Genomic DNA, 14,660 nt, shown 5'->3' on the forward strand with positions numbered 1-14,660 from the left:
TTTCCAATAAAAATAAATAAATCTTTGCTAAAAATAAAGCCTGTTAAATGAATTTCCTGTAATTTTTATTTGGAAATGATATAAATGAATATTCCACATATAATTTTTAATTAATTTGTAATTAATTTGAATTATATTAATTATATACATTAGTATAAATTAATTTATTCAACCTTTATGTAGAAACAAAAGAATCTCTAAAACATAGAATTTTCCACGTCCTGTGTGAGATAACCTAGGTAGCTAAATCCTTATCTTGCATGTGCCGAGATCCCTTATGGAAGCTGGTAAGTGTCCCAGATACTCTACTTCCCATCCAGGTCCCTGCTTGTGGCCTGGGAGCTGGGAATGGTCCAGTGCCACTTGGGGATTGGATCAGCTGGTGCAAAAACCTTCTCTCTGTCTCTCCTTCGATCTTTAAATCTGCTTTTCAAATAAAGCTAAACAAATATTTTTGTGAAGTTTTCATTTTTCTCTTAAGATTTATCTCTTACATATAGACTAAAATAAAATGATTATCTTCTCATTTTTTGAACCTATAAGTATTTATGTGTTTTGGCTATTTTTTCATGAAAAATCCTCATCAAAAGGAAATGATGAATATATAAAATTATGGATATGATCAAATTACTACCTGATGTGCACATGTAATCAGTAAACATACATACTTAAATGATGTATTATTTGATGCAAGTATGGCTACCTCACTTTGTTTTGGGTTCCATTTCCAGGAAATTTCAGACTTAGTCCTTTCATTTTATGTCTTTGTTAGCCCTTTAAGGTGAAGTGAGTTTCTTGTAAAAAAGTCTATTATCTGATTCTCTGTAGTCTATATATTCACTTACTCTGTGCTTTTTAACTAGACAGTTTAATTATTTTACATGTAACAAAAGTATCGGGGCCCGGCGGCATGGCCTAGCGGCTAAAGTCCTCGCCTCGAAAGCCCCGGGATTCCATATGGGTGCCGGTTCTAATCCCGGCAGCTCCACTTCCCATCCAGCTCCCTGCTTGTGGCCTGGGAAAGCAGTGGAGGACGGCCCAAAGCCTTGGGTCCCTGCACCCATGTGGGAGACCCGGAAGAGGTTCCTGGTTCCCGGCTTCGGATCGGCGCGCATCGGCCCGTTGCGGCTCACTTGGGGAGTGAATCATCAGATGGAGGATCTTTCTCTCTGTCTCTCCTCTGTGTATATCTGGCTGTAATAAAAATGAATAAATCTTTAAAAAAAAAAAGTATCGACAGCTGTCTTGAAAGTCCACAGGTTCCATCTGGAAGAGCTGATCAGGAGTTAGGGATCTGCGGGGTTTACCAGATGCTGAGTTTCACCGTGGACGGCCCATCTGTGAGTTTTAAGCAGTTATAAACGTCTTCACTCACTATTCCCGAGAGGCTAGAGTGTCTCTCCACTCTGTAGAATCTGGATCAGGGATGATGGAGATGTTCTCTAGCCAAGGAGGTTCTAGCAGACAGTGTCCTACTTCAGATCCATCATGGGAGACATGGGACACGGACTGCTGTGTGCTGTTTTTATCATGACTGATCAAGCATGATCTATACTTAATCCCCTCTGCTTCTACCAAGACGCAGGTGAGGTGTCTCCATGTGGTACTACCAGGAACTGGGCAACGGAGACACAAGCAACTCTGTATGTTCTGCTTTCTTTGATGATCTTTTGATGTTTTTATACTAAATTCAGGCACTGTTACTATCCACCATGTGACCTTCTTAGCTATTATGAACATGACTTTCTGCGTGAACAATGAAATCAGTGTTTGTAGACATTCAGTCACTGACACTCAACTGCTGTCTTCTTTTGCCCTGTTCCTGGATGTTTTGTATTTTGTACTTGCAGCACTGCTCTTAAGTTGCATGTATTTACAGTGTCCAGCGTGCATTTGGTTGCTATCTTCCAGTAAATTGACCTTTTCAGTTTTTCAAGAATTACGTTTTGTTGGGAGAGGTGAGAACACATGAAATATGCTTTCTTAACAATTTTCCAATATGTAAGTATTACTGATTGTAGTCATCATTAGATTCATGTACACAGACACCCCACTATTGACCACAACGTGGATGAACCCAGAACCCAGGACACATTTACTAAATGAAATAAATCAGATGCAGAATGAGAGTACGCTGCACCATCTCCCTTTGGATGAGGAAATTGTGACTTTGAATAACTTTTAAAATAATTCTGTAAGTTTTTTCCTTTCCAATAAAATGGTGCATATTAGTATCATTGTCAGATCAACACTTATTCTACATGGTATGTTATTTATTTGATACACACTGTGTGACACTCTCCATGATTTACTGTCAATTTCCTGTGGAAGCTGTAACAAATTACTATAAAGGTAGTAGCTTAAAATAATGTTTATTATTGTATAATTTTAATAGTCAGAATTTCTAAATGAGCCTCAATAAGTTAACGTCATGATGCAAATGACGTTTTGTTCTGGAAGCCTCATGAGAGAATTTCTTGCCATGCACTTTGTCAGCTCCTAGAAGCTGCAGTGAGTCATTGACACATTAGCTGTGATCCTATCACTGCAGGTCCTCAGTCTCTGATTCCCAGGATCCCATTTCCTGCTCATTCTGTCACTGCCTCTGTCTTGTAAGAACCTTGGTGCTTCATTGGGCCTACACAGATAATCCATGAAAACATCTCTAGCTCAAACCCCTTAAATAGCAGTCCCAATTTCCTATATTGCCTTTTTGTCAATTCCTAACAAGTTCACTGGTTCTGAAATTGATATGCAGTTATCTTTGAAAAGGGTTTAACAATGTCCACTCATTTTCATCAAATATGTAATCTCATCCCACATGCAAAAATATAATTATTTTAAACGATTTCCTGAAATTTCTACCCATTGCAGCTGAGAAAGCAATGCTCCACTATATTTAATCACGTCAAAAGTCACAATATTATTACATTGATATTTAAATGTACTTTGTGAAAATCTGAGTATGATTCATTCTGGTAAAAAAAACTTCTCTCCATCAATAGACTTGGGGAAATGGAAAAAAAGTTACACATTTTCAAATCATAGTGCTGGGATGCCAACCATTTTTCACACGCTTTTTATTTGACACTGCAAAATGCATGTCAGTCATGGTGTTTTCCCCTGAGAATTCATATAAATAAAAAGAATATTTTCCTACAACAATCCCACAGTCCAGAAAATGTTACAATGCCAAAGATAAAATGGGTTTTGCTGAAACCTTGATCTAGTAGGTTTGCTTGTTTTCTAAAAAATAGCTTCCTGATTTAAAGCTCAGAATCTAGATAAAAAAAAAAAAAAAAAAAAAAAAATCAGAACAAAATAAGAAAAAAAATGTCTCCAGCAGTGGAGAGAAGTTAACAATTCAGTGAAAAGAAAAGAAAAAAAAAAAAAAAAGGAAGAGTATTCTGCCTGACGCCCTAGTGGCTAAATGCTTGCCTTACAAATACTAGTGCCCAAGATCCCATATGGGCACTAGTTCCAGCCCCAATGCTCCACTTCCCTTCCAGCTCTCTGCTTGTAACCTGGGAAAGCTGCAGCAGATGCTCCAGGGCCTTGGGACCCTGAGCCCACCAGGGAGACTCAGAAAAAGCACATGGCTCCTGGCTATGGATCAGCTCAGCTCTTGTCCAATGAGGCCAGTTGGGGAGTGAACCAACAGATGAGAAGATTATCTTTCTCTCTGTCTTTCCTTCTCTCTGTAGATCTGACTTTCCAATAAAATTAAATAGATCTTTAAAAATGAGTGAACAGCAAAGATGCTTGATGCTTACAGGGCAGACTGGGAAGTATACAAACAAGAGGGAAACAGAATTCAAGCACAGAGGATGTCCTTGGGAAAAATAATTAAATAAGAAAACACTAAAGAAGGGCTAATCATACTTGGTCTAATCCTCCACCTGCAAGCACCAGCATGCCACATGTGAATACCAGTTCATGTCCCTGCTGCTCCACGTCTGACCCAGCTCTCTGCTTATGGCCTGGAGAGCAGTGGAGCATGGTCCAAGTCTTTGCGCCCCTGAAAAAGTGTGGGAGATCTGTAAGAGGCTCCTGGCTCCTGGCTTTGGATTGGCTCAGGTCTGGCTGTTGCAGCCATTTAGAGAATGAACCTTCTTTCTGCAAATCTGCATTTCAAAAAATGACAAAATAAACCTTTTAAAGAAACATATTTGCCTATTAAGCCAAATTATATATGTTATCTCTTTACACATAAAACAGAACATTGCTTTTGAAAGGAAATTATTGATTTACTGTTATTTTTAAATTTTTATGTATTTATTTGAGAAGCAGACACATAGGGGGTGGTGTAGGAAGATTGATACACAGACGTAGAGACAGATCTATCCACTGATTCATTTCCCAGTGTTTACGACAGTCATATCTGACCCAGACTAAAGTCAGGGGCCTGGAATTGAATGAAGGTTTCCCATGTATGGCACAGATCCAACTGCATCGGCCATTACTGACTCTTATGACGCACGTTGGAAAGAAGCTGGAATTAAAAGTAGCTTTAAACTCAGGCAGTCTCATATAGAATGAGAGCATTCTAAACAGTCTTTAACACTCTACTGTACACCTTGGCTTGCTATTTTAAATTTTCTAACCCTATTAACAATTCCATGTAACTTATCAGTGTTTTTCTTACTCAGCCATAATCAGCTAACCATACTATTAGATGTGGACCAGATGCAATGGTTAGGAGCATGTAAGAAACTCCGAATATCAAATCCTACTTACACCTGTTGATTCAGAATGCAGGTGCTAATACATATGGTTTCTGTGCATACATGCTCGCCACAAATTGACACATTTAGAGTTGACAGAGAATGCCTCACAAAGGAAGATTAAACAGCTGGGGAAATGAGAACGGTAATTGTTTCTCTTTTCAAGGGTAAAAGCTTTGAGACTTGCAAATCCTTGGAGAGCAACTGTCTCTATGGTGTTCAGTGTCTGGCAGATCTAAACCTCCAACCAACCTACATAGCGTGGCAGAGTTACACAGGTGACTGTGAGATGGGAGGAGGCTTGCTGTCCTGAGCCTGAAGAAACACAAACTGAACACCTAGAGATGCTGACCTATAACACTGATCAGCTTCAAAAGGGACTCTGAGACCAAGGTCTGGGCCCTGACCTCTGACAACTGAGGTGTTAGTAAAGGGATGACTGTGGCTCCTGAAACCAGGATCAGATAAGCTGTTCTCCTCTAAGTAAAAGACAGCAAGTGGAAATTAAAATTGATCTTTGAGGTTTCAAGTTTGTTACAGGTGAGTGTGGGTATCCTACATTTGTAATTTGAGGCTATTAGGACCAAAGACATCTTTGAAATTTCAGAGAAATATTCTTCAATAACTTCATTTATTCAGTTACACATTAAACTTGTTTGAAACCCTTGGCCACTTAAGCGGTGTCACAGGGGATACAGAGAAACAGATACCATCACTTGCTTTTAGTGCAGCTTACAGTCAAAAGGTACAGTTGGGATTTAGTGTTCTGAGCACGCATGGGAAGGTACAATTAACTACAATGGATTGGAGAATATTTCCTTGATTACCTCAGCTTAAACGGAATTTAAAGGAATATAAAACTTTACTAGGCAACAAGGAGAACAATGCTTGAAAGAATATCAGAGGCAGGGACTAGAGCAGTATCATAGCACTTTAATCCTCCACCTGTGGTGCTGCAGTGGGTGCCGGTTCTAGTCCCGGCTGATCCACTTCCAATACAGGCCCCTGCTCATTGCCAGAGAAAGCAATGGAGGATGACATAAGTCCCTGGGTCCTTGTACCCACACAGGAGACCAGAAAGATATTCCTGGCTCCTGGTTCCTGGTTTCAAAATGACTCAGCTCTGACCATTGTAGCGATTAGAAAGTGAACCATTAGCTTGACGATCTCTCTCATTTTCTCTCTCTCTCTTTCTCTGTCTCTCATTGTTATTGCACCTTTCAAATGACAACAAATAAATCCTAAAAAAAATAATATCACAAACAGGATTCACTCAGAAGCAGTGAGCCAGTGTGACATATTTGTGAGCTGTAAGGAAAACAAAAATGTTCTTGTAGTAAGAACTTTATAGGAATAAAAGGTGGGAAAGACAGTATGTATTAGTGTACTTCATCCTAAGTCCATTTAGTGAATGTTTGTTGTCTCTGCTGAAAGTGGGTCAGCTGAGTTCAAGTCAGGTGTGTTTTGTCACTGACCACAGGCAATGACAGTAGGAAACCATTCCGTAGTAACAAAGTTCACCAGGAATAAGCATTGCAGTCCATTTCTAAGCACCCAAGTGTGAAAATAATTTTACATGTATTGGTGAAAGTCTGCAAAATAGCATATAAAAATTGAACTCTCTTGCCTTTTGCTTTTTTCATGATGTGTGAAAACGTTTGATAAGTTTCCACTTGTCTTCAGAAATTTCCATAGCATCTGCTTAAATTCCATCTTATTCTTGCTGCTGCTTTAAAACAATATCCATGACTAAACATCGACTCCAGCTGTAGCATGATAAGTGAGCTTCAGTGCTTCTTGGTCTTATATGCACATTGGAAATAGTTATTTTAATTTGGCATGTTGGTGTATGTAGATGAGACAGCTTGTGATTGAACATGATGACTTCAGAATCTTGATGCTATGGGCTATACCCCTGCCTAACACTTTAATGCTATGGCATGGGATATGAAAGCTCTATTGCAGAATACACATAGAGCATTATTAATTCTAGTTCTAGCATACCATAGTATACTGTATTACCAGGGTTTTTTCAGTCTAGTTTATTTTTACAAACAAAATCTGAATCTGCTCTATTTGTTGTGTGCTATTCTATGGATTGCAATAAGTAAAAATACAATTATTTCCATATTTTCATATGGTAACACTCAAAACATTATATATGAAGCTATCTTTAGACAGGATTGTGGCATCAACAAATATTTCCATGCTAAACTTAATGATGTATGTATTAACCACTTTCCCAAACCATATATAATTTTTATTTGTTTATTTTTATGTTAATACTTACTAAATCCAGGTCTCTAAACATCATTCTCGAAGATTCACTAAGTCTGATTCACTAAGTCTGTGATAGAGTAGGAGAGAGAGAGGTTCACTCCCCAAATGTCCACAAAGGCCAAAGCTGAGCCATTCTGCAGCCAGGAACCAGGAGCTTCTTCATGGTCTTCCACAGGAAGAAGGAGAGCAAGGACTTGAGGCACTCCTCACTCTTTCCCCACACCATAAGCAAGGAGCTGGATTGGAAGTGGAGCATCTGAGACACAAACGAGCTCCCATATGTGGTGCTAGCCCTTAAGCCTGAGGATTAGTATAGTAGGCCACCAAGGTGGCCCTACTTGTTTACATATTTAAATTTCTTTGTTTAATTTTTAAAAATATTATAACTACCTAGATGATTCTGATGATCAAATATATTAATTCATACTGTATTTCAAAAGGTTGACACCACCTTCCCTTTAATTTCATATTTTTAAATTTTACTGCCTGTATATTGGACTTTCAGTCTACATCTTATATCGCAGATTTATTCATTTTCCTTTGCTGCCTCGCTATGTATTTAAATTTGCAAGTATCAATCTAGAAATACTGGCATGAGGAATTTTAGAATATTCAAAATAAAAGATAAATCTATTGATGTTTATTAATTATAGTTCTGCAACACCAATAAATTATTTTTTAAATTTTTTAAAGGCCTATCTATTTTTGCTGGGAAGACATATCTAACAGAGTGAAGTAGACACAGAGAGAAAATTCTTGTGTCCTCTGTTCACTACACAAGTGGCCACAATGCCAAGAACTGTACCAATCTGAAGCCAGTAGCCTCTTCTGGGTCTCCTACGAGGGTTCACAGTCCGAAAGTTTTGTGCTGTCCTCCACGGCCCTGCCAGGCCACAAGCAGGGAGATGTACGGGAACTGGAACACCCACATAGGATCTACTACGTCAGGTCCACAAATAAGGTGTTTAACATAAATCAGCTATATTTGAAAATAAAATTTAACAAATACTACACTGAACAAATTCTCCTGAAAAGGGACTCTGAGTTAATTGGTCATATGTATGAGTGAAAAAGAGGTATCATCTTCAAAATGAATAACAAGAAAACATATCCAGCAACTGTGATTTTTTCTTTTCCCTTCAGAAATTGACCAGAGGCATGACAGTAGGAAACCAGTCCATGGTAACCAAGTTCATCCTGGCTGGGCTCTCAGAACAACCAGAGCTCCAGCTGCCCCTCTTCCTCTTCTTCTTAGGAATCTACGTGGCCACCATGGTCGGCAACCTGGGCATGATCACACTGATTGGGCTCAGCTCTCACCTGCACACACCCATGTACTATTTGCTCAGCAGTCTATCCTTCATTGATTTTTGTCAATCCACAATAATTATCCCCAAAATGCTGGTCAACTTTGTGGCAGAGCAAAATGTTATCTCCTATCCGGAATGCATGACTCAGCTCTACTTCTTCCTTATTTTTGCCATTGCGGAGTGTCATATGTTGGCTGCAATGGCATATGATCGCTATGTTGCCATCTGTAGGCCACTGCTTTACAATATCATCATGTCTTATGAAGTCTGTGCCTGGCTCATAGTTGGAGTGTACATCGTGAGTTTGGTTGGTGCCATGGTACATACTATTTGTATGCTAAGGGTTTTTTTCTGTAAGGCTGATATAATCAATCATTACTTCTGTGATCTTTTTCCACTACTGAGACTTTCCTGTTCCAGTATTTATGTCAATGAGGTCGTACTTTTGTGCTTCAGCACATTCAACATCCTTGTTCCAGTGCTGATCATCCTCAGCTCTTACAGCTTCATCATTCACAGCATCCTGGGCATCCGTCCAAGGCCTTCAGCACCTGCAGCTCTCATTTTTTAGCTGTTGGCTTGTTTTTTGGTTCTCTGGCATTTATGTACCTACAGCCATCATCTGGCAATGGCCTTGGCCAAAACAAAGTGTCTTCTGTAATTTATACCATTATTGTACCCATGTTGAATCCACTTATCTACAGTTTGAGGAATAAAGATGTTAAGGTTGCCCTTAACAAGGTACTTGGAAGAAATCTTTTGTGAAAACATTTTAAAATTTAAATTTTAGATAATGTTTTGTAAGGAACATGCCACAAACAGCAGTGTACATACATGAGCAATACAATTGCAGCTCATGAGAGATTAAAAGGAAAGTAGAAGGGAAAGGTTAGAATTCTAGGATTAGTCTCATGACTGCAGCACCATTTATTGGGTGCTACAGAGGAAAACATGCATTAAATTTGAAAAGCTGCAATATACATGATCATATTTCATTTGCATACAATATGGGAAATTAAGGAAATAATATTTTAAGTAAATAGAAAAAATGCATTCAGTATACTTTGTTATTTACAATACTTTTTCTATCTGATCTAATTTAATAAAGGCTATAGCAAGCTTTCCTCAAAGTCTACTCTCTGCAAATATTCTTGAAGTGTACAATACATGCAAAATTCAACTCCTAATTACTAGTAATTATAGAACTATGCTAGTGAATATGGGCGGAGATTATTAGTGATAAAGCACTCTTGATTTATAAGACGATATCACTATAACAATAAACAGGTATAGACTTAACCATACATTGTGTGTGTTCTGGATATATTTGTGAACATTCCATGGTCTAAAATTATGGTACTTGGCTATTACCTTAACTTTCCTGACATTTTCATGCATACATTCCCTTATTGAAAAGAAATGCAGCATCATAATGTATATGAAAAAATTCAAACCCAATATTAGCAAAGTGTTACTACTTCATTCACGTGGGATAGTGACTCATGTTGAAAAACTAAAACGGGGAAATAATATTCTTAGTAATTACAGCCTGTTCATTTGCTTCCAAACCTACTCTACATTTTTGGGGAAATGATTGTCTCTTTCCTGGAAGAAAAGGACATGTCTAACTAATGTGTTACTCTGTTGACACTTGCTTAGTTAAGCTCGAATTGATGCTCTTAGGAATAGAAGCGGAAAATGTATGTCTTTCCTTCTCGGAGATAACCAGTCCCATCAACAAGTTTTCATAGATCTTGAGGGGGTCCATTGGTGCCTCAGCTCCCACTTCTTGTCTTATTGGTGCTGGAAACATCTTGATTTTCTTTCCCCTTTACTCTTGTCTCGCTGAACTTTACTCTGACCTTTCCTCTGACTCCTGGAGGCCAGATATGTCACTCTTAGCCTGACAGATTTTGAAAAAGCTGCCTTGATAATTCTACATAAATGTTAGATCACTTTATTGTTACTAAAGTAACCTGCTGGAATTTTGATTCATTGGGATTACATTGTATTTAAAAGTCAAGGTGGGAGGAATTGACATCTTGACAATATCATCTTTCTCTTGCATGAGCACAGAATCACTCTTCATTCATTTTGAATGTTGCTTGATTTCTTTCATTGTAGCTTTACAATGAAAAACCTTGCCTTATGCAGTTCTTTTTGCCATTGTACGTACAGTCAGAGCTGTCAGTGTTCCTTCATGACGATTCTAACTTATATCCATAACTACATTTGGGTGCTTCATACTTTAAAATTGCCTTTATATTAGTTATGAAATAAATCAGGAATCACTGGTGCTGACAGTGAAGTGGATCAATAAGCAAGGTTTGTACCTATGGAATATGGAGCTAACCCCCCAGTGATACCCATGTTCTCGTGTTTAAATTTTCATCCAAGGCTTTCCTTAAACACAGAAAGTTTCTTTCTTTGAATAATATTAATTACTTCAGGGACATTAGGAAATAATAAATCATTCTGAGATGTATTCCCAATGGAAACAAACAACAGGTTTTTAAATTTTTTTTCGAAAATTCAACATGGTATGAAAAACAAGTTAAAATATATTTACTTCAATGCTGATTTTATATTGTTTTGTTTTAAATAACTAGATTACTTTATGTGTTGATTTGATTCTCAGTCGTTATTTTTGTTTTACATATTATTTCTTTTCCTTTAACTGCGCATATATGCCAAGGCTCTGCGAGAAAGAAAGTAAAGGTGTAGTTATTTCTGTAAAATGCTTCAGGTGTTTGAGGACAAAAAAGCAAAGTTGCTGTTGTTACCATTTGTAAATTTCTTGCCATGTTGTGCACCTATGGGCTGGGTTCTGTAGCAAAACATCTTTTTCCTGTTTAAACAAAATATCTATAAACATGTGATGGGGCTGTGGGAGTACGAGTGTAGAATTATTAAATACTATAACCCAAATGACATCAAATATGAGAGAAGATGAGCACCAACAAAACATTCAATGTTGTTGGGGAGTAAAATTGATATTGCTTTGAAAGACATTTTGACAATTTCCAATGAAAGTATCTCCTACCATGTGAATCATCAAGAAAATTCCTCTGTATTTACAAAAAATGAGGTGACAATTTATACCTATACTAAAACCCTTACCTTGTATGTTTGAAGGAAATTTATTTATAAGCAACCAAAAAAGCCTTCTGTAGGTTAATGAACAAATAAACTGTGCAAACTCAGGAAAGTATAGTATCATTCCATGTTAGTCATCAAGCCGTAAAAACCTTTAAGATAGCTCAAATGCTTATTATTGCGTTTATTACTGTGTTTGTTACATTTTAAAAAGGATACCATATAACATGCTAACATTTGTAGAAATGTGTAGTGCAAAGAAATTGCATTAATTTCAAAATATTTTGCATCAAAATAAGCATGATTGAGTTCCATTTTTCCAAATACTCTTAGAAGTTCCTTCATATGATTTCAGTTGTATAATACTGATTCTAGAATAGTATAGGAAAAATATGGCTGCAATAACAATATTGGTGAAAATAATAATTTTCATCAACACAAAGTTAACAAACATGCTACAAAAATAAAAATGCATTGCACTTCAATAACAGCATGATGGACTTGCTCATGTAGGACATCCATTGTAGAACTAGAGGGGAACTCAAGGAGGGGGGAGGGACCTTGGGGAAGAGAACAGCCAAACCCAGAGCCTTTGGAACTATGTCATAAAACAAAATAAAATATTTTAAATGTAAAAAAAGAAAAAGAAAAAGAAAAAGCGGCCTTGAGAGAACAAATGTGGATACCTCCAAGTAGTATCATTATCTTTAAGTTCATCTCTGTTAATGCTGTGCCAAGAACGGAGAACAGGACCACTTGCTCTTTAACCCATCCTAAGTATTCATATCTGGGCTTATTGCATTTTGAACAACAAATATCTCCTGAACATGCTTAAACATGTCTTAATCTGTCATCAGATTACCTTCAAAATATAGCATGAGTATCCTAGGGCAATGCCACTATTTTTCTTATTCTGGAAATGCAAGTTTATGAATAAGAGAGGGACACAGGAGATCATTCACGCCTTGAAAACTAGAGGAAGCTCCCTCCTTGAATATCAATAGACTAATCAGTCATTAACTCCATAGCTATACATACATATATACATACATATACACATACATATATACATACATATACACATACATATACACATACATATATACATACATTTACACATATATACATATACACATACATATACACATACATATATACATACATATATACATACATGTACACATACACATACATATACACATACACACATATATACATACATATATACATACATATATACATACATATATACATACATATATACATACATATATACACACATATACACATACATATATACATACATATACACATACATATACACATATATATACATATATACATATATACATACATATATACATACATATATACATACATATATACATACATATACACATACATACATACATACATACATATATATACACATACATACATACATATATACACACATATATACACACATATACACATACATATACACATACATATATACATACATATACACATACATATATACATACATATACATACATATATACATACATATACACATATATACATACATATATACATACATATATACATACATATACACATACATATATACATACATATATACATACATATATACACACAAGACACATATATGTTTCTTTTTCTGTGTGTGTAGGAGTATGCTTATATGAAACAAAAAGTTATATATGTATATTTATACTAATTTTCCTTTGTGTTTATTGTCTGTGTTTGAAAACATTTCTGCATATACAATTATTTTATAATTAGTCATCAAGTAAACAGCATGCAGTATGTTTTATTCTTAGGTATTGATGACAAATTTGAATTTCTTGGTTTCACAGCATTCATTATTGCATTAAAGCTGTTAACATGTTTAGAGCAGTTTAAAAACATTTGACTCATGCCTCATGATTGTAAGAACTGGTGCAAGAAAACATTAGTAATGTTTGGTATTTACCAGACAGATTTCAAATGACAGAGATTTGTCATTTGTACTAGCACAAATGAGACATGAAGTACAAATAAGTAAGACTTATTAACAACCATTAAAGAAGAAAACATAATTCAATGTAGAAAAAGTTGAAAAGAGCATGTTGTAGCATAGCACTAGGTATTTTGGTAAACTTGGATCACATCTCCAATGCCAGCATTGGATTCGATTTCTCAAAGAAAATAGTACATTAAGTATCACTAATAGTAACAGCATCAGACTTCAGACGGAGCCAGATGTACCTACTGTGTTACATACGTTGGAGCTTGAGAATCCATTGTACACTTGCCTACACTGGTGTGCATGTGTGTGCACGTGTACACACACACACACACACACACAGATGATTCAGAAGTGGAACAGAGGTTCATTAAATGTACAGGTTTCTTTCAGACTGATGCTTTCCTGGTTGCCAAATACAGCTGTCAACTTTCAATGTTAACTTATGATTTCCGATGATTTCTGATTTCACCACTCAGCCATGAGACAGAAATATTTGTAAGTGGAAAGTGTTCCTTGCCTTAGAGAACTCACTTCTACTTATCTTCCTTTTGGAACAAACTCAAACACGAAAACATAGCTGCAAAAGGGGTTTAAGGAAAATCACAATCGTCCAAATGGTGTGTGCCAAACTAGGATTCAACATGTTCATAACTGAAAGAAAAATGCATAATGAAGACTAGAAATAAGGATAATTTTGTTCTGCAATTCCCAATATCGACTAGAAGTCATAGTTGATAGCATGTTGGGATTTTATCTAGAACTTAACATTTGGATTTGGCATTGTATGTAGGAATAATAATACCATTAAGTGTGACTAAAATAAAATGTTTGGTGTACAATTAAAATACTGATATGTTAATAGTTAATTAAGATCTGTAAAATGCTGTGCTAAGTGGGATAGCTTTTTCTTCCTATTTTAGTTCTAAGTTCATCCTACAGCCTTACCTTCATTCAGGCTAATTCCACATTTGTGACTCCATTCTGCATTTTACAATTCATACCCTTTTAACAACAAACAAAGGTATTTAATTCTCATGCAATTTCAAAACAATCAAATAAGCTGCTTGTTTAGCAAAAATACTACACATCCTAATAGTGACGTGTTCTCTGGTATTGTCCATGGTGAAATAATGCAATTGGATATTGTTTCTATAATAATTGTCATAATTTTGAGAAATAAGTAGGTTTGAATTGAACATTTGAGTTTCAAAACATTATAATTATAAGTGATGTGTT

At 36.3% G+C, this 14,660-nt stretch overlaps 1 pseudogene; it reads left to right on the forward strand.

Moving 5' to 3' along the window:
* The first annotated feature begins 8,162 nt into the window (after positions 1-8,162).
* Positions 8,163-9,079, forward strand: LOC101527852 (olfactory receptor 8G1-like; annotated as a pseudogene).
* Positions 9,080-14,660: the final 5,581 nt, after the last annotated feature.

This window comes from Ochotona princeps, chromosome 4, assembly GCF_030435755.1.
Source record: "Ochotona princeps isolate mOchPri1 chromosome 4, mOchPri1.hap1, whole genome shotgun sequence".
NCBI lineage: Eukaryota > Metazoa > Chordata > Mammalia > Lagomorpha > Ochotonidae > Ochotona > Ochotona princeps.